We start from the raw sequence: 12,500 nt of genomic DNA, 5'->3' as shown, positions 1-12,500 counted from the left end.
ATTGTACTTCTAAGAGTAGTTTTAATGCAACATACTTTTACTTGAGTATATTTATAGAGAAGAAACTCTACTTTTACTCCGCTCCATTTATCTACATTCAGCTCGCTACTGATTTTTATCGATCTGTTAATGCACGCTTTGTTTGTTTTGGTTTGTCAGACAGACCTTCAAAGTTGGATCTACGCATGCCTGCGTTTCACCAATCACTGGTGACATTTGACTCGGTTTCACCAATCACATGCAGTCACTGGTGACGTTTGACTCCGTTTCACCAATCAAACAGAGCCAGGCGGTCACATGATTAACAAGCTTAAGCCTAGATGAACTCAACGTCAAATTTGAGGAAGCACATCGCGGTAAGTAACGTTAGTAGATATTTTGGCTGTCACCGTAGGCTGTTAGCTTCCCTGCTATAATCACTGTCAAATGTACATCGTGTGGGGACATTTATTAACGTACTGCAGCCTCATAGACACACAAACACACACACAGTCGCACACACGCATGCATAGAAACACCAATCAGTGTGTTCCCAGGTGCAGCCCACACCTATCAGTTTATGGTTTGCGTAAAGGCTAACTTTTTATCATCCTTTGTAATCTCTGCCTATGGTGCTGTTAAGTTATTGTGGCTCAATTTGCCTTAATTTTTTTTATGTTAATGTATTAGTATTTAATATATATTATTGTTTGCTCTTGAACGCATCATAATTATCCCCTCAACTCCCCCCAAAATGGATTAACTCGCTGGAATAAAAAAGACAATATAACATACATCCATAAACTTTTTTTCCTGCACTACCATGAAATTTAATTCTTATCTGTACTCCATCCATCCATCCATTTTCTACCGCTTATTCCCTTTGCGGTCGCGGGGGGCGCTGGAGCCTATCTCAGCTACAATCGGGCGGAAGGCTGTGTACACCCTGGACAAGTCGCCACCTCATTGCAGGGCCAACACAGATAGACAGACAACATTCACACTCACATCCACACAATTTAGTGTTGCCAATCAACCTATCCCCAGGTGCGTGTCTTTGGAGGTGGGAGGAAGCCGGAGTACCCGGAGGGAACCCACGCAGTCACGGGGAGAACATGCAAACGCCACACAGAAAAATCCCGAGCCCGGGATTGAACCCAAGACTACTCAGGACCTTCGTATTGTGAGGCAGAAGCACTAACCCCTATTCCACCGTGCTGCCCTGCAAAGTTCAAATTTGAATGACAATAAAAAGGAAGTCTAAGTCTAAGTTTTAGTTGCTTAAGAGATATTCCTGGCTCTGAATTTGCTCATTGCTATTTTTATGTTTTTGTGCATTATTTGTTGCCGTCATCATTAAACGAACAGGTTACTCATCAGTTACTCAGTACACGAGTAGTTTTTTCACAACATACTTTTTACTTAAGTAAATATTTGGGTGACTACTCCTTACTTTTACTTGAGTAATACATCTCTAAAGTAACAGTACTCTTAATTGAGTACAATTTCTGGCTACTCTACACACCTCTGTGTATCTTATGAAACTTTCATTGGTGGAGGGGCAACATATAAGCCGTGCCAATTAAAATAAAGCGCTGCCATCTTTGGCAGTAGACAATTGAAAATGTCCGAGCTCAAGGCTGCCACATATTTATTGTAACTTAATGTAATGTTGTTACAAACACGCCATAATGCCAGCTGGGACGCCATGATGAACCTAAATCTAAACAGATTTAGGTCAACAAACAAGGTAACAGCCTTCGTACGTTAGCTTCAAGGAATACGGCAACTCAAACAAAAAAAGCAGCGCCAAGCACTATACAACGTACACAACATTCTCCGTATAAATGTTTTAAAGTTAATTACCGAGCAAATAATGGAGTCGCTTCTTCTTCTTGCTGCTTGAATCCCGCCAAACAGGGCTGGGCTGTTCGAGAAACGCGGGTGCTCTGTGACGACGTGCCGAAACACGGAAGTCCCACTGGTTACGCCCCGCCCCTGGTCAAATGAGCACTCGTTTTGCTGTTCTGCTTCTCCCGCTCATATCCATCTGATTTTCAACTTGCATGAAGAAACCTTTTGTACTCGGTAAAGTTTTATAAGGAATATTAAACACTCTTAAATGGACTAATAATACACTATAATTACATCATCATATACTACTATGTTGTATTACATGATATAATTAATATATGGACGAGTATGAACTTAAGTGATGACGGGAAAGTATGTGTACAAGGCAAGCTCCACCCAGCTGCCGAGGGTATATCTGAGAGAGCAACAAGCAAGCATTGAAATGCTGTACAAATACATTACATTCAGTTATATTTTTAATAAAGTTTTCATTTGGTTGAGTGGCTTGATTTATAAGATTATGCCGGGTGGATGTTAAACCATTATTAGACTAATGAAGAAAATTAAACACTGTAACCGTAAAGTTTTTTTTGTTGTGTTTTTGTTACATACATTTATAATTCACACAAAAGTCAAGGCACTTTCAACATCAAGGAAAGAAAACACAAGCAAATGCAGATAAAGTAAGAATACTAAAAAATATGGGGGGGGAAAAAAATTAAAAAAAAGGGGCTACCTAAATCACTTTAAATGTTTTTAACAAGGATATATTTAAGGGGTTTTGTACGCTTAATCATTCTCCAAGATTTGATTGATAATTGTTACCCATTAAGCCAATTAGAACATGTAGAATTATGTAGAATTTTTTTTTGTCTGGAGCATAATAATGTTGGAAAACATTTCTATGAAAATACCAAATTTGATCTCTTTTACAGAGAATGGGGACATCTCCACACCCTTGTCTCTCAGCCAATCTCTGATCTCCTCCCAAAACACATGTACACTCTCACATTCCACAAACAGATGATTGACCTATGATCTACCATGAATTGATTAATGTATAATGTATAATGTATAATATATTTATCTGTACAGTAATCTATTTATTTATTTATATATATTTATTTATTTTATATATATATATATATATTTATATATATTCATTTATTTATATATGCACCTTATTGCTTTTTTATCCTGCACTACCATGAGCTTATGTAACGAAATTTCGTTCTTATCTGTGCTGTAAAGTTCAAATTTGAATGACAATAAAAAGGAAGTCTAAGTCAATCAATCAATCAATCAATGTTTATTTATATAGCCCTAAATCACAAGTGTCTCAAAGGGCTGCACAAGCCACAACGACATCCTCGGTACAGAGCCCACATAAGGGCAAGGAAAAACTCACCCCAGTGGGACGTCGATGTGAATGACTATGAGAAACCTTGGAGAGGACCGCATATGTGGGTACCCCCCCCCCCCCCCCCCCCCCCTCTAGGGGAGACCGAATGCAATGGAAGTCGAGTGGGTCTGACATAATATTGTGAGAGTCCAGTCCATAGTGGATCCAACATAATAGTAAGAGTCCAGTCCATAGTGGATCTAACATAATAGTGTGAGTCCAGTCCATAGTGGATCTAACATAATAGTGAGAGTCCAGTCCATAGTGGGGCCAGCAGGAGCGGAGACGGGTCAGCAGCGCAGACTAAGTCTAAGTCTAAGTCTAAGTCTAAGTCTAATGTGGACCCCTTAAACAAGTTGAAAAACTTATTTGGGTGTTACCATTTAGTGGTCAATTGTACGGAATATGTACTGTACTGTGCAATCTACTAATAAAAGTCTCAATCAATCAATCAAAGACATCCTCTACAGTTCCACAGATATAACAGCCATCAACCTTCATGTTAAATTTAAGTTTCAAAAAATCATTTGAAGGGTATATTCCATTAATAATTTAAAATTGCATTTCTTTAATTTTGGGAAGAATTAGGTATGTAATATATCTTGTCCTTAATTTCCTTAGCTCAACTTTTGTAAACCCCTTCAGGATATATTGTCTATGAACTGTGCCCGGAAAATATTATTTCACAAAAACTGCCCTTGTTTATTTGTTGGAACATTTTTCATCACAGAAATGATCTTTTTCAATATTAAGGTTTCTCAGACAAGGGGTAGTATTTGAATATAATACACCTTGAGTCACCATAGATTTTAAGGAACTGTGACTGTAGGTCCACTAACTCAGTGTTTTTCAACCTTTTTTCATCCAAAAAATCCAGAGGCACACCGCGAGCAGAAAACATAAAAAAATTAAACTCAGCAGCCAATATTGACAATAAAAAGTAATTATCGCAATTGTTGGATATGAATTCAAACCATAACCACCCATGCTTCACTATAACTCTTGTCTCAAAGTAGGTGTACTGTTACGACCTGTCACATCACGCCGTGACTTATTTGGAGTTTTTTGCCGTTTTCCTATGTGTAGTGTTTTAGTTCTTGTCTTGCGCTCCTATTTTGTTGTTGATTGTCATGTCATGTACGGATGTACATTGTGGACGCCGTCTGCTGTTCCACACGCTGTAAGTCTTTGCTGTCGTCCAGCATTCTGTTTTTGTTAATTTTGTGGCCAGTTCAGTTTTAGTTTCATTTTACATAGCCATCCCTAAACTTCAATGCCTTTTCTTAACGGCACTCGCCTTTTGTTTATTTTTGGTTTAAGCATTAAGATACCTTTTTACCTGCACGCTGCCTCCCGCATATTGTGATCGCAACAAACCGTGTTCCCAACATCTACAAAGCAATTAGCTACCCGCTGCCACCTACTGATATGCCGAGCTCTAGACAGTACAGACACTCAACAACGGCACATTATTTGCAGATTATCTCCCACGGCCATACTTGCCAACCTTGGGGCAATTCGGGAGATTGGGGGGGGGGGTTGAGGTGTGGGGGCGAGATTAAGGTGGGCGGGGTTGGGGGTGCGGGGTTTGGTGGTAGCGGGGGTGTATATCGTAGCCCGTAAGAGTTAGTGATGCAAGGGATTCTGGGTATTTGTTCTGTTGTGTTTATATTGTGTTTCGGTGCGGATGTTCTCCCGAAATGTGTTTGTCATTCTTGTTTGGTGTGGGTTCACAGTGTGGCGCATATTTGTAACAGTGTTAAAGTTGTTTGTACGGCCACTCTCTGTATGGCTGTTGATCAAGTATGTCTTGCAGTCACTTTCGTGTGTATGCAGAAGCCGCATACAACATGTGACATCACGGCACGCCCTTAATATTGTTGACCGGGTGAAAATCGGGAGAAATTCGGGAGAATGGTTGCCCTGTGAGATTTTCGGGAGGGTCACTGAAATTCGGGAGGGTTGGCAAGTATCCCCACGGCACACCAAACAATATCCAATAACAATATCACAGTGGTTGAAAAACACTGCACTAACTGACAAGAACGCTTTGCTGGTTTTTTTTGGAATGAACTGAAAAAAAATGCTGACCAAAGATTTTCTATGTGATAGGAGCACTCTGCTGTTTTTGATTACCTACCGCAAAAAGAAAACACTAATCAAAGACCCTCAAAATCTTGAATTTACTCACCTGTAATTAATGGAAAATGTGATGAATCAGATTTTTTTTTAAACGTATTGACATCCCTGATCGCTACATGAAAACATTTTGAAAAATAAAATAAACTCAAACTCAAACTCAAAAGTTGAGACGAGAACCATTGCTATAAGTCGGGGGTCGGCGGCTCTTTAGCGCCGCCCTAGTGGCTCTCTTTAGCTTTTGCAAAAATGTATGAAAAATGGAAAAAGATGAGGGGGAAAAAATATATTTTTTGTGTTAATATGGTTTCTGTAAGAGGACAAACATGACACAAACCTCCCTAATTGTTATAAAGTACACTGTTTATTAGAGATGTTCGATAATATCGGCCTGCCGATATTATCGGCCGATAAATGCGTTAAAATGTAATATCGGAAATTATCGGTATCGTTTTTTTTTAATCGGTATCGTTTTTTTTTGTTTTTTTGTTTTTAATTAAATCAACATAAAAAAATTACAAGATACACTTACAATTAATGCACCAACCCAAAATACCTTCCTCCCCCATTTACAATCATTCACACTCATTCACACAAAAGTGTTGTTTCTTTCTGTTATTAATATTCTGGTTCCTACATTATATATCAATATATATCAATACAGTCTGCAAGGGATACAGTCCGTAAGCACACATGATTGTGCGTGCTGCTGGTCCACTAATAGTACTGACCTTTAACAGTTACTTTTACTCATTTTCATTAATTACTAGTTTATATGTGTGTGTGTGTGTGTGTGTTTTGTCTCGTCTTGTCTTGTTTTATAGTAACAGTGGTACTATTGTATTGTTAGTGTACAGGAGCTTTTCTTGTTTTTGTTTGTATAGTATTGTTCTTGTATTATATTGTTTATGTTAAATGTGGAATGAGTGAGAGGGGTTGGGATATTATAAGCATTTGCTTCATCCAACCCCTTTTCAAGCCTTGCATAAATGTCCCTGCCAAAATGTTTAAAAAAAAAAGTGTGTGTTGTACTGTGCAGGTTTGAAATAAATAATTCAATCAATCAATATGTAACTGTTTTTATATTGTTTTACTTTCTTTTTTATTCAAGAAAATGCTTTTAATTTATTTATCTTGTTTTATTTTTTTATTTTTTTTAAAAGTACCTTATCTTCACCATACCTGGTTGTCCAAATTAGGCATAATAATGTGTTAATTCCACGACTGTATATATCGGTTGATATCGGTGTCGGTTGATATTGGTATCGGTAATTAAAGAGTTGGACAATATCGGAATATCGGATATCGGCAAAAGCCATTATCGGACATCCCTACTGTTTATATTAAACATGCTTCACTGATTCGAGTATTTGGCGAGCGCCGTTTTGTCCTACTAATTTTGGCGGTCCTTGAACTCACCTTAGTTTGTTTACATGTATAACTTTCTCCGACTTTCTAGGACGTGTTTTATGCCACTTCTTTTTCTGTCTCATGTTGTCCACCAAACTTTTAACGTTGTGTATGAATGCACAAAGGTGAGTTTTGTTGATGTTATTGACTTGTGTGGAGTGCTAATCAGACATATTTGGTCACTGCATGACTGCAAGCTAATCGATGCTAACATGCTATTTAGGCTAGCTATATGTAAATATTGCATCATTTGTAGGTATATTTGAGGTCTTTTAGTTTCCTTTAAGTCCTCTTAATTCTATTTATATCTCATGACACACTATGTGTATGTAATATGGCTTTTAATTTTCTGAGGCTCCAGACAGCTTTTTTTTGTGTTTTTGGTCCAATATGGCTCTTTCAACATTATGGGTTGCCGACCCCTGCTATAAGTAGAACTACAAGTTAGAACTACAAATACTCCCATGATCCTCTAGAAGTGACGCAACGTCTCCCTCCGCCAGTCTCTGCTGCCTAGCAACAAACATTACCGAGCTAGCAATGCGAGCTAGCCGCTCTCGTGCGCAACGTAGCTAACTCGGAGCCTTGAGCAGCGGGGTGGGGGCGACACCTTTTCAGCGGGCAAATGGCACGAATTTAGCGGCGTCGAGTGAGTTTTATTCGCTGCTACGAGGCTTATGTTAAAGTATATGTAGTTTTTTTTTGCCAGACGACAGTATCAGAAGTAGCGTTTTTTTCTTCCTTCTAAGGAGCTAACCTTGGGCAAGTCAACGTCAAAGAGTCACTTTCTTCACCTAATAGTGTGCGACACCGGATGACTTGGAACCTTATTGTGCAGGTAAGTCATGGGTCGTCTTTTTGTTGCTTGTCACCCCCCACTGGCGAGCAGAACTGCACCTAGGAGCGAGAAGCTGTTGGCCACTTTGGAGCTTGTATGTGGAGAAGAAGATGAAGAAGCTACAGGCGTCAGTAACAGCAAACCATGACAGTCAAGGAGTGGTCTTAGATCATGTCGCTCTATGCATTTAATCATTTCACTTTTTGCTTTTAACACTTGTATCAGGAGGCCTATGCTGGAAAATAACAGTGACTGTGTTGCAAAGGTGTGGTGGTGAAGCCTTTTTTAAAAAAAACAAAAAAACATTCCTTTAAATACAAAACCCAAAACCAGTGAAGTTGGCACGTTGTGTAATCCGTAAATCAAAACAGAATACAGTGATTTGCAAACCCTTTTCAACTTATATTCAATTGAATAGACAGCAAAGACAAGATATTTAATGTCCGAACTGAGAAACTTATGTTTTTTTTTGCAAATAATCATTAACTTTGAATTTATTGGCAGCAATACATTGCAATAAAGTTTTTGCCACTGTGTTACATGGCCTTTCCTTTTAACAACACTCAGTTAAATAAATGTTTGGGAAATGAGAAGACCGAATTTTGAAGCTTTTCAGGTGGAATTCTTTCCCATTCTTGCTTGATGTACAGCTTAAAGGGGAACATTATCACAATTTCAGAATTGTTATAACCATTAAAAATCAGTTCCCAGTGGCTTATTATATTTTTCGAAGTTTTTTTCAAAATTTTGCCCATCACGCAATATCCCTAAAAAAAGCTTCAAAGTGCCTGATTTTAACCACCCTTCCATTTTCCTGTGACGTCACATAGTGAAGCCAACACAAACAAACATGGCGGAAAGAATAGCAAGCTATAGCGACATTAGCTCGGATTCAGACTCGGATTTCAGCGGCTTAAGCGATTCAACAGATTACGAATGTATTGAAACGGATGGTTGTAGTGTGGAGGCAGGTAGCGAAAACGAAATTGAAGAAGAAACTGAAGCTATCGAGCCATATCGGTTTGAACCGTATGCAAGCGAAACCGACGAAAACGACACGACAGCCAGCGACACGGGAGAAAGCGAGGACGAATTCGGCATCGCCTTCTAACCAAAGATTGGTATGTGTTTGTTTGGCATTAAAGGAAACTAACAACTATGAACTAGGTTTACAGCATATGAAATACATTTGGCAACAACATGCACTTTGAGAGTGCAGACAGCCCAGTTTTCATCAATTAATATATTCTGGAGACATACCCTCATGTCAGCAGGCCAGGGAAGCTCGGGTCGATATTCTTCTCTTGATCATCTTCGGGACGGTGTGAGCCAAGACATCCAGGGGGTTTAGCTCGCTCGTCTGCGGGAACAAACTGCCGCCATTGCTTGCCGTGCTAGCGAGGTCCTTTGTCCCTGAATTTGCTCACACACTCCGACAGATTCAATGGGGGTCTGGCGGCATATTTCTTTGACTTTATCGTTGGAAATGCATCTGCTTTGAGTGTCGCAGGATATCCACACATTCTTGCCATCTCTGTCGTAGCATAGCTTTCGTCGGTAAAGTGTGCGGAACAAACGTCCAATTTCTTGCCACTTTCGCATCTTTGGGCCACTTGTGCAACTTGAATCCGTCCCTGTTCGTGTTGTTACACCCTCCGACAACACACCGACGAGGCATGATGTCTCCAAGGTACGGAAAACAGTCGAAAAAACGGAAAATAACAGAGCTGATTTGACTCAGTGTTTGAGAAAATGGCGGATTGCTTCCCGATGCGACGTCACATTGTGACGTCATCGCTCCGAGAACGAATATTAGAAAGGCGTTTATTTCGCCAAAATTCACCCATTTAGAGTTCGGAAATCGGTTAAAACAATATATGGTCTTTTTTCTGCAACATCAAGGTATATATTGACGCTTACATAGGTCTGGTGATAATGTTCCCCTTTAAGTTAGGTAGACCTGGGAGGAAGGCTGCAGTTCCCCCAGGTTGTCCAGACAACCCTGAGACCGGATGTGGTGCTGTGGTCTGAAGAGGCAAAGCAGATCATTCTCATAGAACTCACAGTCCCATGGGAAGAAGGGTGCGACCAAGCCTTCAAAAGGAAAAGTGTCAAATACCAGGACCTTTTGAATGACTGCAGGGGAAAAGGATGGCAGGCATGGCTGTTCCCGGTCGAAGTCGGCTGCAGAGGATTCCCTGCCCAGTCGGTATGGAGAATTCTCACGGCCTTGGGAATAACAGGGAAGGAGAGAAAGACAGCAGCTCGTAGGATGGGGGAGGCAGCAGAGAGAGCCTCTGGCTGGTTATGGAGCAGGAGAGACGAGATGAGCTGGAAGCCAGGAGGAGGAGATAGGCAGTGACTTGGCCACCACTGCCGGCCCACCAGCGGTAGGGTGTTATGGTTCAGGGTCAAAACACCCAATGACTGCTGGATACCATCTGATGATATCAAGTCCTCCTGGCTAAGGCTCCATTCACCTAAGGTGAATGAAGAGGAAAGCATCTCCGGATGTAATATAATCATTGTCCTATTTTACGCTTCATAATGCGCCACACATTTTCAATGGGAGACAGGTCTGGACTACAGGCAGGCCAGTGTAGTACACGCACTCTTTTACTATGAAGCCACGCTGTTGTAACACGTGGATTGGCATTGTCTTGCTGAAATAAGCAGGGGCGTCCATGATAACGTTGCTTGGATGGCAACATATGTTGCTCCAAAACCTGTATGTACCTTTCAGCATTAATGGTGCCTTCACAGATGTTTAAGTTAACCATGTCCATCCATCCATCAATTTTCTACCGCTTGTCCCTTTTTGGGGTCTCGGGGGGTGCTGAAGCCTATCTCAGCTGCATTCGGGCGGAAGGCGGGGTACAACCTGGACAAGTTGCCACCTTGTCTTGGGCACTAATACACCCCCATACCATGACAGATGCTGGATTTTGAACTTTGCGCATATAACAATTCGGATGGTTCTTTTCCTCTTTGGTCCAGAGGACACGACGTCCACAGTTTACAAAAATCAGACCAAATCGGACTCGCCAGACCACAGAACACTTATCCACTTTGCCTCAGTCCATCTTAGATGAGCTCAGGCCCCGCGAAGCCGGCGGCGTTTCTGGGTGCTGTTGATAAATAGCTTTCGCTTTGCATAGTAGAGTTTTAACTTGCACTTACAGACGTAGCGACAAACTGTAGTTACTGACAGTGGTTTTCTGAAGTGTTCCTAAGCCCATGTGGTGATATTCTTTACACACTGATGTCACTTTTTCATGCAGTACCACCTGAGGGATCGAAGGTCCGTAATATCATCGCCTACGTGCAATGATTTCTCCAGATTCTCAGAACTTTTTGATGATATTACGGACCGTAGATGGTGAAATCCCTAAATTCCTTGCAATAGCTTGTTGAAAAATGTTGTTTTTAAACTGTTGGACAATTTGTTCACTCATTTGTTCACAAAGTGGTGACCTTCGCCCCATCCTTGTTTGTGAATGACTGAGCATTTCACGGAAGCTGCTTTTATACCCAATCATGGCACCCACCTGTTCCCAATTAGCCTGTTCACCTGTGGGATGTTCCAAATAAGTGTTTGAGCATTCCTCAATTTCTCAGTCTTTTTTGCCACTTGTGCCAGCTTTTTTGAAACATGTTGCAGGCATCAAATTCCAAATGAGCTAATATTTGCAAAAAATAATAACGTTTTCCAGTTCGAACGTTAAGTATCTTGCAGTTGAATATAAGTTGAAAAAGATTTGCAAATCATTGTATTTTGTTTTTATTTACAATTTACACAACGTGCCAACTTCACTGATTTTGGGGTTTGCACTTGTCATTTCCAATTTTAGTGTTTTGTTTGCAGGAAATCGAGGTGTGTTGTAACACTTTTTTTCAAGTATAACGTCAAAGAAGCTGGTGTATACAACAGTTAATTATACTCTATTGGGGTTCCTAACCTTTTTGACCCCGGGGCCCAACTTTTCCACCACAGAGGGCCCTGTGGCCCAATCAAATATTAACACTGAATTAGTAATCCTACTCTTGATTTTAATCATATTCAATAATTATTTCTAACCAAGTGGTTTTTAACCATTGTTGAGCCGCAAGCGCCACCTCCAGGGCCGCCAACAAATATCAGTTTGTCAGCCGCAGTGGTACTCCGTTGTAATACACTTGTTCACCACTTGGGGAAGTAATGACAATAACAAACAAATAGTGGTGAAGCTGTATTTTCATTTGCACTTAAATTGTATTTACACTATATGTAAGACACATTTATTGTTTAAATGTATTATTACTAAAGTTAGTTTACCTATTTTAACACTGAATAATGATATGTGATTGTATGCACATTTATTTATTATCATTGTTTTGAGTCCCATCTTTTGCTGTATATTTGATTAGTATTTATTTTCGTTATCAGCCTGACCTAAACCTTTATAATTATCTTTGTGATTAGCACATGATTTGATATCATCTGACAAGGTTTGTCCTGTTAAACTGTAAATGAGTTAGATATAATTATTGAATATAATTAAAATTAAGAGTAAGATTACAAATTCAGAGTTAATAATTTGAGTGAGCCCTGGGCCCCTCTGTGGTGGAAAAGTTAGGCCCCAAGGTCAAAAAGGTTAAGAACCCCTGATCTAACTTACTGACAGTTTAACAGGACAAACCTTGCCAAATGACATGAAACATGTGTTAAGCACAAAGATTATTATCAAGGCTACGGTCAGGCTGATTACGAAAATAGATATGAATCAAATATATCGTAAAAGATGGGACTCATAGAAAACATTTAATCGATAAACTAATTTACTAATAATAATGATAATAATAAATATGTTTCTTAAATAAACTGTCAATAAAATTAAA

General features: G+C 39.8%; 2 protein-coding genes across 2 annotated transcripts in view; one reads left to right on the top strand and one right to left on the bottom strand.

The window, feature by feature from the left end:
- The window catches only part of prim2 (DNA primase subunit 2), a 43,602-nt gene extending 41,594 nt beyond the window's left edge, over positions 1-2,008 (bottom strand). The window contains exon 1 of the mRNA XM_061960863.1: positions 1,846-2,008. The gene's annotated coding sequence lies outside the window, so the exon portion shown is untranslated. The remainder of the gene's footprint in view (positions 1-1,845) is intronic.
- Positions 2,009-7,299: 5,291 nt separating this feature from the next.
- rab23 (RAB23, member RAS oncogene family) overlaps positions 7,300-12,500 on the top strand; it is a 24,247-nt gene continuing 19,046 nt past the window's right edge. The window contains exons 1-2 of the mRNA XM_061958382.1: positions 7,300-7,433; positions 7,534-7,622. The gene's annotated coding sequence lies outside the window, so the exon portion shown is untranslated. The remainder of the gene's footprint in view (positions 7,434-7,533; positions 7,623-12,500) is intronic.

Source organism: Nerophis lumbriciformis, linkage group LG02, assembly GCF_033978685.3.
Source record: "Nerophis lumbriciformis linkage group LG02, RoL_Nlum_v2.1, whole genome shotgun sequence".
NCBI lineage: Eukaryota > Metazoa > Chordata > Actinopteri > Syngnathiformes > Syngnathidae > Nerophis > Nerophis lumbriciformis.
This window is presented reverse-complemented; position numbering and strand designations above follow the sequence as displayed.